Here is a 17,123-nt window from a genome sequence, read left to right as displayed (position 1 = left end):
TTGATGTTCGTGTGTGTCCATTCATTCTCAGCTGTGAGCAAAAGCTCCTCAACACCTGTCTGTCTCTCCCACCTGTCTGTCCCCACCCCCGTCCTCTCCGTCATGTTCAGAGTTGGAGCTTGGATCCTTATTACCAAAGGCTTGGCCCCAAAATGGCTCCCATGAGGACTTCTGCTAATGCTGGCTCCAGTTTCACACCACGTTCAGCTGAGTGTAGAAAAGCCTGAAAGTCAGATTTGCTTAGTTTATCCAAACTCAGCAGCAGATTCTACCTCAGGGAAAATATCTGATTTTGTCCGCTTCCCTTTTATTACGCAACAAAGTCCAGAGCTTGTAACTTTACTGCTTATTTTAAATTAATTATATGTGCACAATACATTGGGTCACAAAATCCACAAGGGTACAAATAACAGAAAAGAAAACATCTATCTTCACTGACTTTAATTTGGTTATACAATACGTGTGGCCGACAGTCTAAATCAATAGTCCTCAGTCAGCCTTCCATTCCTTGGCCGTCCCAAACGCTCCCCCATCCCCTTTCCTCCCCTCCACTGACTCCCATGCTTTCATCATCCAGCCTTTTCCTGCTTTTCTCATCTCCTTTACCATCAGCGACCATTTCTCGATCCTATACTGGGTAGGATTTAGCAGGATAAGAAGTAATTTAAAACCCTTTGCCGCTTTTTCTTATATTAAATATAGCCCGCTATAAAGTTCAGAAAATCTTCGAGAAGGATTTTTGAAGCATTTTGCTTGGTTTATGCTTCATTAATCAGTCAATGTATGGTGCATTACATAATGGGAAAGGGGGGTGGGAGCAGCAAGAGCATACATGGCTGAACAGACAAAGAAAACCACAGCATCTACAAAAAACATCTTTGATAAAACCGCAAGGAAAGTAATATCCGAGTCCTGTTCGCACCGTTTGATTGACAAGCGATCTCTTGAGAATCAGCGGAAATATTACACATCAAAAACTCTTCCAAAGTAATGAATAAAAACAACAAACTCAGGGAAAAGTTCTTTCTGTCTGTTTTTCTCCTACTCTATTGCACCTTTTCCTGTGATCAATCTAAGCTCGTTGCACTGTCCATCCACCCCCGCATATATTTCTCTCTTCGCTTATCTCTGGGGTATTGACTCTTCTTATTACATCCCGCTGACGTATGTGAGGAGGGGGACACCCTTGCAAGTCTTCCTTCAGAGGGCTTCCCCCTGCAGCAACACAGGCACTTATCTGCTGTACATGTGCAGTGTGTGTATTGCTCAAAGCTTCTGAAATATGCATATTCTTGATGTATAATTGAAATCTAGCTAAGAAAAGTACACCCGGATACATAACAAAGTGGAAGGGAGAGTGGCGTGGTTGGAGATAAAGAGGGAAAAAAAGCATGAAAGAGACGTGTTATTTTTTTTTTTTTTATAATCATCTCTCTTTCTAGCTGCATGCCAATGTAATCATTTTAATTAGGGTATGGGGAAAAGGAGAACAAAAATCCGGAACAGAAGAAACCGTTACATAATCACACACAAACACCAGCACAGCAACCTATGGAGCAGCATCACAGATGGAAGAAAATCTGTCATGCTTCACAGCGCACTGAAGCATGCAGCACAGTCATACATGTTGACATGTGAAAGACACCTGTGTGTCTGACTGTGTGTCTGACTGTGTGTGTGTGTGTGTGTGTGTGTGTGTGTGTGTGTGTGTGTGTGTGTGTGTGTGTGTGTGATGCAAAAAAGAACAGGCTGCACGCTTTCATCTACATAGGCCTACTGCCTGTGTACACGCATCATCTGCTGCTCATTTACATCCACTAGCATGTAAATATGTTATCTTTGAAGCATGTGTATTAATGTTAAGTCACATTAAGCCTTTGTTTATCTAAATGCTTGTGGACATTTTGTATCTGCTGCTTATACGAGGTGCTGGCAGCTGAGTGATTTAACCTCAAGGGAGAATTCAGTTGGCAAACTATTGATGCTGGCTAGCTAAACGGTAACATACTAGCCAGCTGGGAAGATAGCCATAGCCATAACCCACTACACACTAAATAGACACAAATACAAAATGACTGAACATGTGTGTGTCAATGCTCAATCATGTAAAATATTTGTTTATTTGGCATGCTTGTGGATGTTTTGTATGTGCTACTTAAAAAAGCTGCTTGAAACCGAGTGGAATAACTTAAAGGGAAACTTCAGATGGCAAACCTTGCTAGCTAAATGGTAACATGTTAGCTAGCTGGGGGCATGATAGTGCTAGCTAGCCATAACACCGCTAAGCTTTGAGCTCTTTTCCCTCTCAAAAGGCCAGTTCTGTTAAGACAATTCATAATTGGAAAGTGCGCAAATTCACTTAAATGTTCACAAAAATGTTACCCAGATGTTGTTCTGCAGTTGTGAGTAAATAAGGAAACAAATGTCCATTCGATTGAAATATTGCTGTTTGTAATGTTGGTGTGAGTGCAACCACACATATAGTTAGGGGTTGGTATATTTTGTAGGTTTGTAGCAGCACTTGACATTTTAAATTATATTGATTCAAGAGGGGACCATTATAAATCACACAAATAATTGGTGGCCACATGGGAACTGAACCATATAATCAGCGGTTTACAAACAAAACAGCATTTGCTGAATTTGATTACTGTGGTCAGCAGAGGTTGACAAGCCATTGTCCTATATCTTTATCTACGAAAATGTACGTGTTCAACACACCCCAAAACAGGTGTTGATTCCAGGCATGTCTACATCCATTTATTATGATACCCGAGAGTGGGAAGCAGGCTTGTGCTCACATGCCCAATTTCACAGAGATGTCACTGTGCTCTTATAAATGTGACAGAAGCAGTGCACATAAATTCGTAAGCACAGCACTCTTTACAATGCTCTGTGAATGGGTCGCACAGCGCGGACTAACCTCAAAGGGAAGAATTGAAACATTATTTTACAAAGCTCAGAGATGCATCTTCATCTCACAGATGTCTGCCTAGAAAAATAAAATGTTTGCTACGGATTAAACCAAAGATAAAATGCAGTGTTGTGTTCAAAGACGGCATAAACCCAGTGGTGGAATGTGACTGTACGTTTATTAAAGCACTACTCATGTCAATTTGGCATTCTTTATATGTTTGTTATATTTTATACTCCACTATATCTCAGATGGAAATATTGTTTTTTCACTTAAGATCAAGATACGAGTATTTCTTCCACATCTGGTAACAATTCAAAACCGATACAATTGCTTTAACACCAACATAATTAATTGACCAGTCACGTACATGCACGCCTACAAACATATACCTATGTTCATGTGAATTCATGCACAAGCATGTACAAGAAATACATTAAGTGTGTTCACCTGTTTTTTTCTTTGTATCCTCATCTGTTGTATCCATTTATCTGTTTATTATGAATGTAAAAGCCTAACCAATAACAGGGTCTGTAAATTAGCTAGACACCTATACATTACAATGTTTATGTATTTTCCTTGTTAAAATAAAATATGATTTAATTCAAATTAATCTCTCTTATGCAAGCATGCTAGTCGGAGAGCAACTTTCTCATGAATAAATTATTTAGGTTGTTTATTGGAGCACCAAATTATCATATGTGTGCCTGGGCATTTTAATAGCGAAGACTGACAAGTCTGAACGTCTTCATGTACATGTGGAGCAGTTTCCTCTGTGCTGTTATTCTGTGCACCCTGTCTGCTTTCATCTATTGAAAAATAAAAAGAATACACACACACACACCGGCGGTGACTACCTGCTGGCCTCTTGAAAAATATAAAACTCATTTTCAATAGAAAGACCTGCAGGTTGTCCTCACCCACACACACTCCCCTACTGGTAGACTTCAAACCGGCTCCGAGAGAGACAGAGAGGCTGAAGCCAAAACAGAGGAGGGAGTCAATAGAGAGGTAAACAAAGAGAAAGTGGGATGGAGGGAGACTGAGGTGAACACACACACACACACACACACACACACACACACACACACACACACACACACACACACACACACACACACACACACACACACACACACACACACACACACACACACACACACACACACACACACACACACACACACACACACACACACACACACACACACACACACACACACACACACACACACACACACACACACAGATAATGATGTGTCATGGCAGCAGTAATGAAAGTAACATCTGGATTATGATGTGTTAGCATCTGGCAGCCGCCTGTGTGACATTATATTAACACGTCTATATGGACAATCACAAAGAAAGCAACAGTCCCCCTAATGGCTGCATGTAAAACGTATACTGTCAATTCAACACTTTACACAAAATATGACATAGTGTTTGTTTCCCTATCATATTTCAGAATCATATTTTATTAATCCCCTGGGGAAATTTGGTGTCATGACGGTTTCTCCATTTTATTTATATTATAAAAGGTGCAATAGAGCACGATAAAAACACATATTTATTTCATACCATAAATGTAAGTTCAATTGGTGATTAAACCCCATCATACAACATGTGCAGGTGAAATGCTTGAGGTGGGTTTACCTTCACTCACTTACCATCTGTCTTTCAAACAAACGCATCACCGTGTTTCTGCTCGACTTTACACTCCATTGAGTGTGTCAGAAACTGTTGTGAGAGAGTCTGCACAGTCTGTCACATTAGGAGCTCCTGCTGAGAGATAGACACAAAATGAGAGGAAGACGGTAAAAAATATGAGTGTGGTGCTGCGGGTGAGTGCGAACTGAACAGAGACGCAATAATAAAGGTGAGATGACGAAATAGGGACAAAGAGGTAGAGAGAGAAGGAAATAGAAATGAGAGAGGTAATTTTTTTTTTTTTAAAGAGCAGACAGACAGGAGGAAGCAAACTCCCACTGCTGAGTCACACAACTCTGTCAAGTCTCACTACACTTCCAGAAACTTCTGTGCAGTCCTCACATACTCAGCTGTGTGACGCTATGCATGTGTATGTGTATGTGTGTGTGTGTGTGTGTATGTGTGTGTGTGTGCAGCTGTGGATTCCAATCAGAAAGATTTAACCCTCTCGCCCCAGCTGAGTGCCCCTCCCTCCTCCCATCAGCTCCCTCACATTATCCGCTAAGTCCGCCTGCTCTCCTACCATCTGGACCAGTCACTGCCACCAGTCAGCATGTACGTGTGTGTGTTCATGTGTCTGTACTTGTCTGTCACCAGCATCATGTCTCAGATTCACAGAAAGAATAAATTGCCTGGTTTATGTCATCCCTCCTGCTACCTAACTTAAACCTGAATACAAAGTTAGCATCAAAAGGAAGGAGTCCCTCAGCAAAAAGCAACGGGATTTTTCAAATATTTTGCCGAGCAAGATTCATTTCCACATATTAAGCTACTGTTCGGCATGATGACGTTAAGTATCATGCCGAAGTCACCTTTAGAGACTTGTTAGCAAAACCTAACAATGTAGCTGATGTATTTAATGTCGGAGAAAGAAATCATGAAAATGTAACCAGAAATCGTTGACTTCAAGACGAGAGAGCCCAAAAGTGCTACCTCACTTCCGGGTTTAGGACTCATTCCTGCACCACTCTACTACAGGGGATAAAAAACATGATTTATTAAAATGAACAAACTCGAACGTTGTTTTCATTAATTTATCATTTTTTCACCTAGCCCAGAGCATTTAATACAAACGTTGACTGGCTGAGTCTACTCCTGGCAGCTGTGGCTGTCAATTAGCCGATGTAATCTACTGCTGTGTCCGTCTGTTTGGCCATCTTTCACACTTTAACCTACAGGTGATCCGCTACAACCTGAAATGTCAACTCACAATATAATGGGTAGAAGGAGCAATGCCTTCAGAATGTCACTTTAATAGGCTCCTTATAACATTTCTCTTTTAAAACAACTAACTGTGCTAACTTAGCTTTAAACCAAAACAATGTACACCTTAATGATTTTAGATGAATATAGTTTTGTGTATACAAATCTGAATCCAAAATGCATTAATTGACCTTCTAGAACCAGCTTTCAAAAACATGGTAATTGTGTCAATAAGTGAATTATCAGCAGCTGTCATCGGGGACAAATCTGTACAGAAATGTTGGTAAATGCTTATTTGTTACAGAGCAGAAATTTGAACCAAAAACAAGCATAAAATAGATGATATTAGGTGATAAACATTATTATAGCTTTAAATAACAGTTGTGATTCACGGCACAACACAGAGTTATTAAAGAATGTTAATGAGTGTTGCTGAAGTCGTAACTATGACTATTTAAGGCAAAACTCAAACCCGGCCCAAAGCAGGACATAAATAAAAAATATTTTGCTGAATATTAAACCCAAACATAGAGGGAAACTTTTATAAATTGTCATCTTAAACCTGGTCTTTGATTTGAAGTCTGTCTATCCTTCCATTCAACTTGCTATACACTTCCCTTCTAAGTTACAACGAAAAGACAAACAAATCCATAAAAGGCAGAATGAATCTAATACCACTTTGTGGACATTTGAAACTAAAGTAAAGTAGGCTTTATGTAATCAACCACATAATGGATGGCAATTAAAAAGTCAATACCGGGCTAAAAGTTGCAAACCGCAGCCTTCTGACAGGAAATGCAGCCTCTCGTCTTTTTGCTTCGGCTGCTTCACCAGACTTTCAGCTTAGTTTCATCATCCGCCTCTCTGTCACGATAACACACACACACAACAAAACACAAATACATGTGTGGGGGACCTTAAATCCAGCTAATATGGCTTATTGGGTCTAAGCGTCAAAAACCATCCCTCTGCTACAACCTAAAGCATGTGTTTGTGACGTTGTGTGTGCACGAGGGAGTACATGTTCCTGTGTGTGTACGTGAGTTTGTGTAGTCCGAGGATCATGAAGTTAGAGGAGAGGATTCATAACGAGGTCTGTGGCAGCATCGCATTCATGGAGCTGGCCTCACTGCTCTCGCTAATGAGACAGGGACACACACACACACACACACACACACACACACACACACACACACACACACACACACACACACACACACACACACACACACACACACACACACACACACACACACACACACACACACACACACACACACACACACACACACACACACACACACACACACACACACACACACACACACACACACACACACACACCACACACACACACACACACACCACACACACACACACACACACACACACACACACACACACACACACACACACACACACACACACACACACACACACACACACACACACACACACACACACACACACACACACACACACACACACACACACACACACACAGCTCTTTGTACAGAAACGGTGAATCATCATTTCATCCGATATGCCTCTACACAACCTCGCTCGCTAATCCGTTTCCTGGACTGTAAGTGTGTGTGTGTGTGTGTGAGAGAGATGGAGTGTGTGAGGCCAAAAAGTCCTCGTCCTGCCAGCTTCTCATGGTTAATCCCCCCCGCCCCCACATCTCTCAGTCTCCCAGTGGCAACTCCCACTCCATCAGTTTCTCGCTATTCCCCTCTTCCTCCATATCTTCGACAGAAAGCCTTGGTCAGTTTTTCTTTTTCCTTTGTTGTTATTGTTCTTTTTTTTCTCCAAGTGGTGAAAACATGTTTTATACAGGGCGTGTGTGAGTGGGTCGGGTAGATGTGGGATTAAAACATATGTTCATCAAATAAGGATTACTGTCCAGTGGTGTGATCCAATCTGGATACAGGCCTGGCAGGAGAACGACCTACTGATACTGATCCAACACACACTCACACACAGTCCTGACCCACAGAGGTTGTAAGGTTGGCAATGCTTAGTCATTTGAACTACACATAACCCAATGATAATCACCTTCCCATACAGCTAACCAATCAAAGGGCTTCTTCAATGAACAGATGGCTTGGACGCTGTAATCTGGGGTTATGATTTTATCTTGAGATTTTATTAATACAATATTGTTTGGCATTTACAGAAAATGTAGGTGATGTATGGACATGTCATGACAGTGGATGCTCTGAACAGGAATTTCCTGCCAATGATTTTTTACTTTTGACATTTATATAAAGAAATGACAAGCCACGCAGAGTTAATGATGATTATGAGATATATTCGTGTTTGCTATGGCTAACTTAAATAGAAAAAAGGCTGTTAGGATGAACACTTAACTTGTTTGCCATAGGACTATACAAGACTCGATTTCATCTTAGATTTTGGATATCGTTATGGCACAAGTGTTGTCTTTTCCTGATTTTAAAGACTATGGTAAAGTTTCTGAACTAACACTCCGGAGGTGGGCAGTCCGCCGGTGTTCACAATATAACAGAGGTGTTATTTGTCCCTGATGTTCAGGTAACCTTACCAAGTAATCGTAGAAAGAGCAAGAAGAGATGCATACAGTACAACACCCGGGTGTAAATAGCTACAGTGCTTAAGATAAGATGTGCCTTTATCCACCATAGAAGAATTACAATTTGACGCAGCAGCACAATGGAATGAAGTTATCAAAGAAACATTTCTATAAATACCTATACATCCAAAACAGTATCTAATGTGTAGCCCGGGTGCAAATAACATTGTTAGCTACAGACACCCGGGTGTAAATAGCGTTGTTTGTTTGTCAAACATTATATCATCATATAGGCCTATGCCTCCTTAGTATTACCGTATATCAAATGAAATACTCTACTTTGAATAATTAGTGTTTGGTATGTTTTCTATCTACTACTTATCCCATTCACAAATCCGAAATCAAATAAAAAAAATCTAAAATTCTATTAATATGTAACAAATATATTAAATTTCAGAGCAGAAGAAACAGCCTTCAAGGGTCAAACTCTGCACATACATCATTCAGCAGCGCACAGTGAAGCTCAAACAATCAACTGTATGAACAAGCAATACTTTGAAATGCAAAGGTCTGTGTGTGTGTACAAGTCTCTTTAATCAATTTTTTCAACTCGAGCGCCAAATTCGCGTGACGCGTTCTCGCGGTAGCCAATCAGCAGTGAGGATCTCAGTCACTGACGTTGATTCAGAAAACCAACACATCAGCCGTTAGCTGTTAGCACTCAGAGCTCACAGCTCCTCATATCTGTTCAGAAACTGGACAAAAGTTAAACAAGTACAAACCACAGACTGTCTGTGTCAAGGCGAATACAGTTGCTGCTTTATTTATGTCTTTAGGACGTTGTTGTGAGTTTGGATGTAGCCTGATCGATCCGATCTCCATTCAGAAAACACGCATTATAAAAGGTTTTTCCCCTGCCGTTTTGTCTGCACACTTGTCAAAGCATTAATTCATGGTTTTTACTAACCGTTATCAGTATTTTGTTACTTCGGCATCATTTTGAAACGTGTATTACAATTAAATCACGGTAAAATATGTTAATTTTGGCCGTCATGGCCGCCGTGAAATTCCTACCCTGCTACAGACACCCGGGTGCAAATAGCATTAAAGACTGTTAAACACCTGAACTGTTGAAACAACATCCACAATATTCATCTGGCTGCTACTTAAAAATTATTTATCTATTTACCTAATATATAACATTTCAATGACTTGCATATAGACTCTTATTGCACAATTTCACTTTTTTAAACTATTTTTCTTCTTGTATTTACTTGCACTATATTTTTCTGTTTATCTGTGTTTTGTGTTGCACTGTTGGAGAAGCCTGTGACACAAGATTGTCATCGACATAACTACACTGTAGCCATGTTCGTTTGACAAATAAAGAACCTTGAACCTTGACCTTGTTAGCTACGGACACCCGCGTGTAAATAGCATTGTTAGCTACAGACACCCGGGTGTAAATAGCATCTGCCTATTTTAAATGTTCTCAATATCACCCAACACTACGTTCCCTCTAGTACGGCCTACATGTGACACTTTTAACCTCGGAGCAGAATAACACATTACTGGGGTTTAGCATCTTGCCCAAGGACATTTCAAACCACCAACCTAACTGCTAATGAAAAGCGGGCTGGACCACCTGAGACACAGCCGCCCCGTGCGTTGCGGAGTGATTGGGTAAATGTAAGCGAGGCATGGATGAAGATAAACAGGTCATAAATTGTCCTGACATCGCAGTTCTTCAACATTAGGCCAATGAATGTCTGTCACAAGCTTCCCATGAACTTTGTATGTACTTCACTGTAATGGATGGTCCCGTTGTTTATGCTGTTAACGGACCAACAGGCTGCTCTCCCTTAAACATGAAGCATTCCTGTAAGATCTACCAATGGGTGTGCAGAGAAAGAGCACTTGTCAGTTGATAGATGGGCTTCTGGGATGCCGCATAGTGCAGCTGCTGTCATATCACTGATCAAAGGGGATTCCTAGACAGGCTGGTGAGGGGGGAAGGGGTGGAGAGGACATGTTGGATGGAGGAGGAGGGGGAGATGTTGATGCAGTGAGGAGAACTTAATGAAGCTCGCTGCACTGGTGTCAGCTGGTTTGAATTCACAAGATGCTTCTGCTAGGGGAAACGACCCTTCCGACCTCAGATCAGTCTCTACCAACTACAGTAAATACTGAGCCACAGCTCAGAATTAAACAAACAACACAACATGAGAGTGCTTCCAACGGGGACCACCCCTGTTATCAATAAAAGTCTACAAAGTGTTTTTAATATGCAATTGGAATACCATACATTTGTTTGGATGAAGGTGATGACAGAAGACAAAGACATTTCGGCATATTGTTTGATAAGAAGAGTGTTTATTGATAATCTTTGGAAGAAGCTAAGGCCAACACATATTTCCTTTTGAGGCTAGAAAGAAAATAGTGCAAAGCTTTTACGTATCTGTAATAAATATGGTGATTTGATTTAAAATCGTGCAACTTTATCCCTATACGGATGGGTTTTATATAACTCTAAGCGGTCCAATGTTGTCTTTTATTGTCTTGACATTGTTAGGCAAACTACCTATTTATATCTCCAGCCTTTCAACCCTTCTATACCTGTGAATAAAGCACTAGATCTACACAAAGAAGTCTTCTGAATGTCTCTATGGTGCGCTTTGAGCTTGGTAACACTGCTTTCTCTTTCTATGGGGTATGGATTGAGTTGTGACTATCATTACCTTGGAAGTAAAAAGAAAAAGGAGTATGTTTTTTGAATACCTTAACTAACTTAAAGAAAACATGTTTTACATAATCCTCGACTGGTGTAATGTGTAATGGATATCGCTCGTATGGCCTATACTGTATGTCCCTCCATTTATATCGTCCCTTTTGTTGCTGTTATGTTTGTATATTCTCCAACATTAATTTGCAGACTACATGACATAATAAAGGGCCAAATGTCATATTAAAATGATTGATAACAGAACATAGTTGACTACTGTTTCGTAAATGAGGATGTGACAAGCAACTACTTTGGTAATACCTGATTAAGTTGTTAATTTAACATTTTGTATGCACACAATGTAGCAGAACTCTGTTTCAAGCAATTCCAAATGACATATGTACTGTTAATAATAGTGTTGTTTAATAAGACTGAATTCGTGTTTGCCAGATGTTCCTGATAAGCGAGACTTTGTTTTCCATTTGTGGATATTTGTATATACCATTGTTATTTTCCCTCCTTGATTTACATTTGCTGCTACAGCTCATTGTTGTCCTGATGATCATTAATCATCTAATCTAATCTAATCTACACAATGATGCTGCTGGTGCTGCAGTCTTTGTAATCCAGTGGGTGCGTCAGTCGCTAATTCTGCGAAACAACAGACGTCAATGCAGATGGCAGCAAAAATCACCCCAGGGCACCCAGAGTTACCCCGTACACAGTTAGTCATTGCAGATGGGACATTGAACAGAACAAACATTTGGTAGGGAGATAAAACAACATTCCTGATATTGCAGGTCTGAGTCTGGGCATCCAAATCTACATGTTTTATCCTTTGGGATCATAGTTGGAAAAAAAACCCTTATAAGAAACCTTGAGAGCTTTAACAATAACATTTGCTCAGAAACTATCCTCATGATGCTTTCAACATAGTTTGACTGAAAGAAAACATACATTTCCGTTAACATTTACAACAACTCTTTTTTATAGTTTTTCTCTTGAAGCTCATCAAATCAATAAAAACTGGTTTACAAGAACAACCGTATCTCTGTTAAAAGTGTAGAATATAAACTGTTATAATGTCATCATTTATTGTAGAGAGAACACATCTTATGGACTTGAAATTAAATGTGGCTTTAGTTCATTTAAAGTGGACCTATCATGCTATATTTGAATAATATAGTGTAGGACCATACCTATAAGGCATATTTATACTTTTTTTTTTCAAAATACCAAACAGATCATGCATTTTAGCCATGCCTCATTTTGCTCAATTTGACAATTTCTAGCTCTGTTTGTGCAGGGGCAGATTCAGTGAGAACAGCACCATCTACAGGCCTGGCATATGTACTACAGCGTCTCCAGCGCTTTCGAACGGCAATGGCCGTGGCTGTCTCCTCCTGATTGGTGGAGTTGGCCCAATAGCCGTAGCGCCACCGTCCTGACGTCAGGACAGTGTTCAAATCTGGATCAGTTTTTATCAGATCCGTTGCAGCCCCTTTTTTAGAGATTTGGGTATGGAGGAAAATAGAGAGGGTTGTGTTTTCTGACACTTGGTGAGTTCCCTGGAACACCGGGGACACATATTCATGTATAAAAGACGTACAAAAGTGCATTTTGCATGATAGGTCCCCTTTAAGGTATCAAATTGAAATAAAGTCGGTCGATGGGAACTGCAAGGAGTCAAACTAAAGCAGCTCACAATATTGTAAAGACAAATAAAGAATCATTAGTTTGAGTTGAAAGTGTTTAAACTTGATTGGTAAATTCAGGGCCGCCCCTCCCTACACGCAGATCACGCAGATCATCTTGCGGAGGGAGCCTCATCTGAAGCGCAAATGCGGCGCACCTTTATGCGCTTATGCGGATATATGCTCTTATTTCACCACTGCGAGGCACCACTCGCAACTCACTCGCGACACAGAGGGCCTCATCACATAACTTTGCATGGGGCCCCTGGGTAAATTCCCCTTGAATGAACTCTTGTGAGGGAGACAAGCAGGCAGTCTGGAAGAAAAAGGAGAAATTGGCGTTCCCTGTAAATTTGGGATCATTCTGTCACACACAATCGCTGCTGGTCCCCACAATAAATATAAATCAGTGGGCTGCTGCATTGACTTCTAGTGGCCAAAAGACTAAAAAAAAACACTCTAGCAATCAAGTGGAGTTTAGGATTTATGCCCCTTTTTCTCCAAATCTGTTGCTCTTGAGATCCAACACTGATGGGCAAAATCACAGAATGGATTGCACTTGCAAAAGCCATCTGCTCCGTCTTAAGTTTGAATAATTCTGCCCATTTAACTGCAATTATCCATGCGAGAAAATATCACAAGGCTTTTTCAGAGTATGCAGAACAACGGCAGGGAGAAAACATTTGCTAAACAGGTGCAGAGGCCTTCTTCAAAAGTTTTGGAAAGTTTAAAAACGTGACAGAGAGAAAGCATATTTGGGATTTGATATCCCAGTCTGTCAGTGCTTCAGTTACCACTAACTCTTTGAAGACGCTGATAATTTCACTCTAACTGTGTGTGGCGATAAGCTGGAGTGTTTTTGTAATGAGCCTCCTCATTATAGAGAGGGTGAAATTCAGCATTTTGAGTGAAACAAGCTGATTCTATCTGATATCAGGCAACTACAAGATGTACATGTATTGATAAAAAGGCAATCAAAATGTACAACAACGTGTGTTGTAGAAGACCCCAGGAAGTGTGTCTTTTTTCACCATTGAATGTTGTCCTTTAAATTCCTTTTTTTGTCCTTTAAATTCCTTTTTAAATTGTACTACTGTTTATGGTTTTAATGTGTGCAAACTTTGAAGCAATTAAGAAGGACCCCCACTATGTTGAATAAAATATATGTCTACCTTATTTAACCAAATATAAAGTTGAGTTATTTTTAAATAATAAATTCATGTTTTTATTGTATTTTCTTTTGATAATGGTCCTCAAATATGCCAGTTTGTGGAACTAACCCCTGGAGGACTTGGTGTTGGTGTTGATCAGGATCTGTACAAATAGATTTCCCACAAACACTCATTTGCTGGTAACAATAAAGTAAATACTCAGTTTAAAATATCTTAGAAAGTGATCATGTTGAAAAAAATACAATGCAGACAGAGCGAGGAAGAATAAATTGAGCAGAAGAATATGTCTTGACAATATATGATCCAGGGAAGGGGGGTAGGGAACAGAGGGGGAGGAAAGGGAGGGAATAAGGAGGGGGAGACAAGGGAGCGACAGGCGGTTGCCAATTGTCAGGAGAGCTGTCGCGACAGAAGTGGGACTGTGGGATAACTTCTGGTCAGCGAAAAGAGGATGAGTCAGAGGAGGAGGGGCGCGAAGAGAAGTTTCCGGACAGGCAGAGTGAGATCCTGAGAGGAAATAGTTCCTGGCACTCGTTCTAAACTCGGAGCGCCCGAGGGGATAGATTTTCTGCTTCAGATACTCAAGATTAGGCAAAGATTAGTGAAGTATGTAAAGTTTGTGGCAGTAACTTCTCAAATATTGCACTTTGAGTGTCTGATTTTCTGATAGGCTGATTAACTCCACACATTTAGCATTTAACTACAACAAATGTTATTGAGCCATAGTTTCAGAACAACTCGAAATCATCATCATACATACTCCTTTAGATATTAAATGATCAAGAAATATGAGTGAGTCATTTAATGTGATAGACAGCCACCAAACGGCAGACACAGATAGTGTCATGAACACACACACACACACACACACACACACACACACACACACACACACACACACACACACACACACACACACACACACACACACACACACACACACACACACACACACACACACACCACACACACACACACACACACACACACACACACACACACACACACACACACACACACACACACACACACACACACACACACACACACACACACACACACACACACACACACACACGACAACTGATGGTCAGGTCCAATTACCAGGAAAAACACTCCTTCAGGGAGATCCTGCTGTGGGTAAACACAGCTCTCTGACAGGTGTGTGAGACCCTGTGTGTGTGTGTGTGTGTGTGTGCGTGTGTGTGTGTATATGTGTGTGCGTGTGTGTCACCATCCTATAAACTGTGCTTTCATGTATTTTGTGTGGTTTTAATTTGTCTTATGATCTTTCTGTCTGGCACCAAACTGCTAGTACAATTTCCTGCAAAATAAACTCTCTGTTAAAAATGTATTATTCCAAACGAGAGAGAGAAGCTGGAAACACCCAGCTCCATAGTCTTTGGGTTCATTTGCCATCGACATTCACATCTCATAGTACTCGGTGTTAAAAATGTAATCTAGCTGGAGGTATGTTTTCTTCTTAATGTATCTTGCAAATGCAAAAGCATTTCGTATGAACATAATTTGTCTTATTGTTACTATTGTTTCCTTAATTGCACGCCTTGGGGTCTTACTAAATGATTTTATTTTTTTACAATTGGAATTATGCTTACAGAAACTGCTCTCATGTTGAGCATATTGATGAGAATATTGCTACCACTGATGTCTGAATGGCAAATACGAAGCTACACTTGTCACCTGATTAGCCTAGCCTAGCCTAGCTTAGCTTAGCATAAAGTCTGGAAGTAGGGGAAACAGCCCACCTGGCACTGTAAAAAGATTACAAAATCCTTTACCACCAAATAATAAGTTAAACAGTTAGTTATATTTTTGTGTCTTTAATCTATTAAAGGTCCCATGACATGCTTTTCTGGTTATTACCCGTCCCCTTGTGTGTTATGTAGATTTTTGCATGTAAACGGTCTGCAAAGTCACAAACCCTCAAAGTACACCCTGTAGCGAGTAAAACTCTAACACAGAAAATACCTGTCTATGCTGCCCCAGAATGCCTCGTTGGAGATTTTTCTTTTTCCATTTTTTTCTTCCTGACTCTAGTGACGTAACGATACCCAGGTCCAAATGGACCAATCCGCGGAGCTCCTCACACACACACACACACACACTCACTCAGTCTTATCTTTTCTCAGCCGCGGCTCCGCGGATATCCGCACACACTGTGTGCTCAGGCTGAGTTCCGCGGTGTCCGCAGCAACCAGGAAATGACACCAGTAATACAGCTCACACTGTCCACTCCTCGAGCCTCAAAGGGCGGCGCAGCGAGCCCCGCAACGTCCCGCCAACACAGCACCCAGACCCCACGCAGCATTCTCATCTGTTTGTCATTACTGGTGTCATTTCCTGGTTGCTAACAAACGCCATTGTAACACATAATCACTGATGTTCCGCTGTAACAGTGGTGGACTCATCAGAACAGAATGTGCGAGCTGACCAATCAGAGCACAGTGGGCTCATAGGGAGGGGGGGGCAGGAGCTCCAACAAGCCGTTTAGGACAGAGTGAATACACATACTATACAGAGATGCTGTATGAGAAACCAATGTGATTTTGGAACATTGAACAATGTAAATCTATTCTAGTATACCTCAACAATGGAATGATTAGTAGAAATGGCCATGACATGGGACCAAGCGGCAAACTCTGGGGAAGAGCCGGGACGCCAATACGGAAGTGCCACAAACTGCAGTTCATATATTGGCCGATAAGCGATGACTGCAGAAAGGAGCAATTTCCATAGAGCCCCATGTTAAAATGCCCAATTTCACAGCAGAAAAAAAAACGTTTCTAGCCCTGGCTGCAATACATTTTATTATGTATATAGTTAGATTCCACCTTCATGATTATGAATCTGTGAGTGAATTGTTTTCTAACATGACCCTTTTATTTATATTAGGTCTTAAAGTTTTTGCATAAATTAGGGCGTGGTCACATTGAGTGACAGCTCTGTCAAGTGACTGCTGCTGTTAGCTTTTTGTCTCTCTGCTAGCTGCTCCGTCTCCGTGAAGCTACAGGGACTCTGCCTGTTCAGTTCATCCAGGGAACACAACTTAACCCCGGCCGTGTTTGTTTGTTCTTCATGCTTATATATCGGACTATTGTGACTCGCTCTGCGGTTAAAACAGACGGTGCATGAATGC

Source organism: Trematomus bernacchii, unplaced genomic scaffold (assembly GCF_902827165.1).
Source record: "Trematomus bernacchii unplaced genomic scaffold, fTreBer1.1, whole genome shotgun sequence".
In the NCBI taxonomy this organism is placed as follows: Eukaryota; Metazoa; Chordata; class Actinopteri; order Perciformes; family Nototheniidae; genus Trematomus; species Trematomus bernacchii.
Note: the sequence above shows the minus strand (reverse complement) of the source record.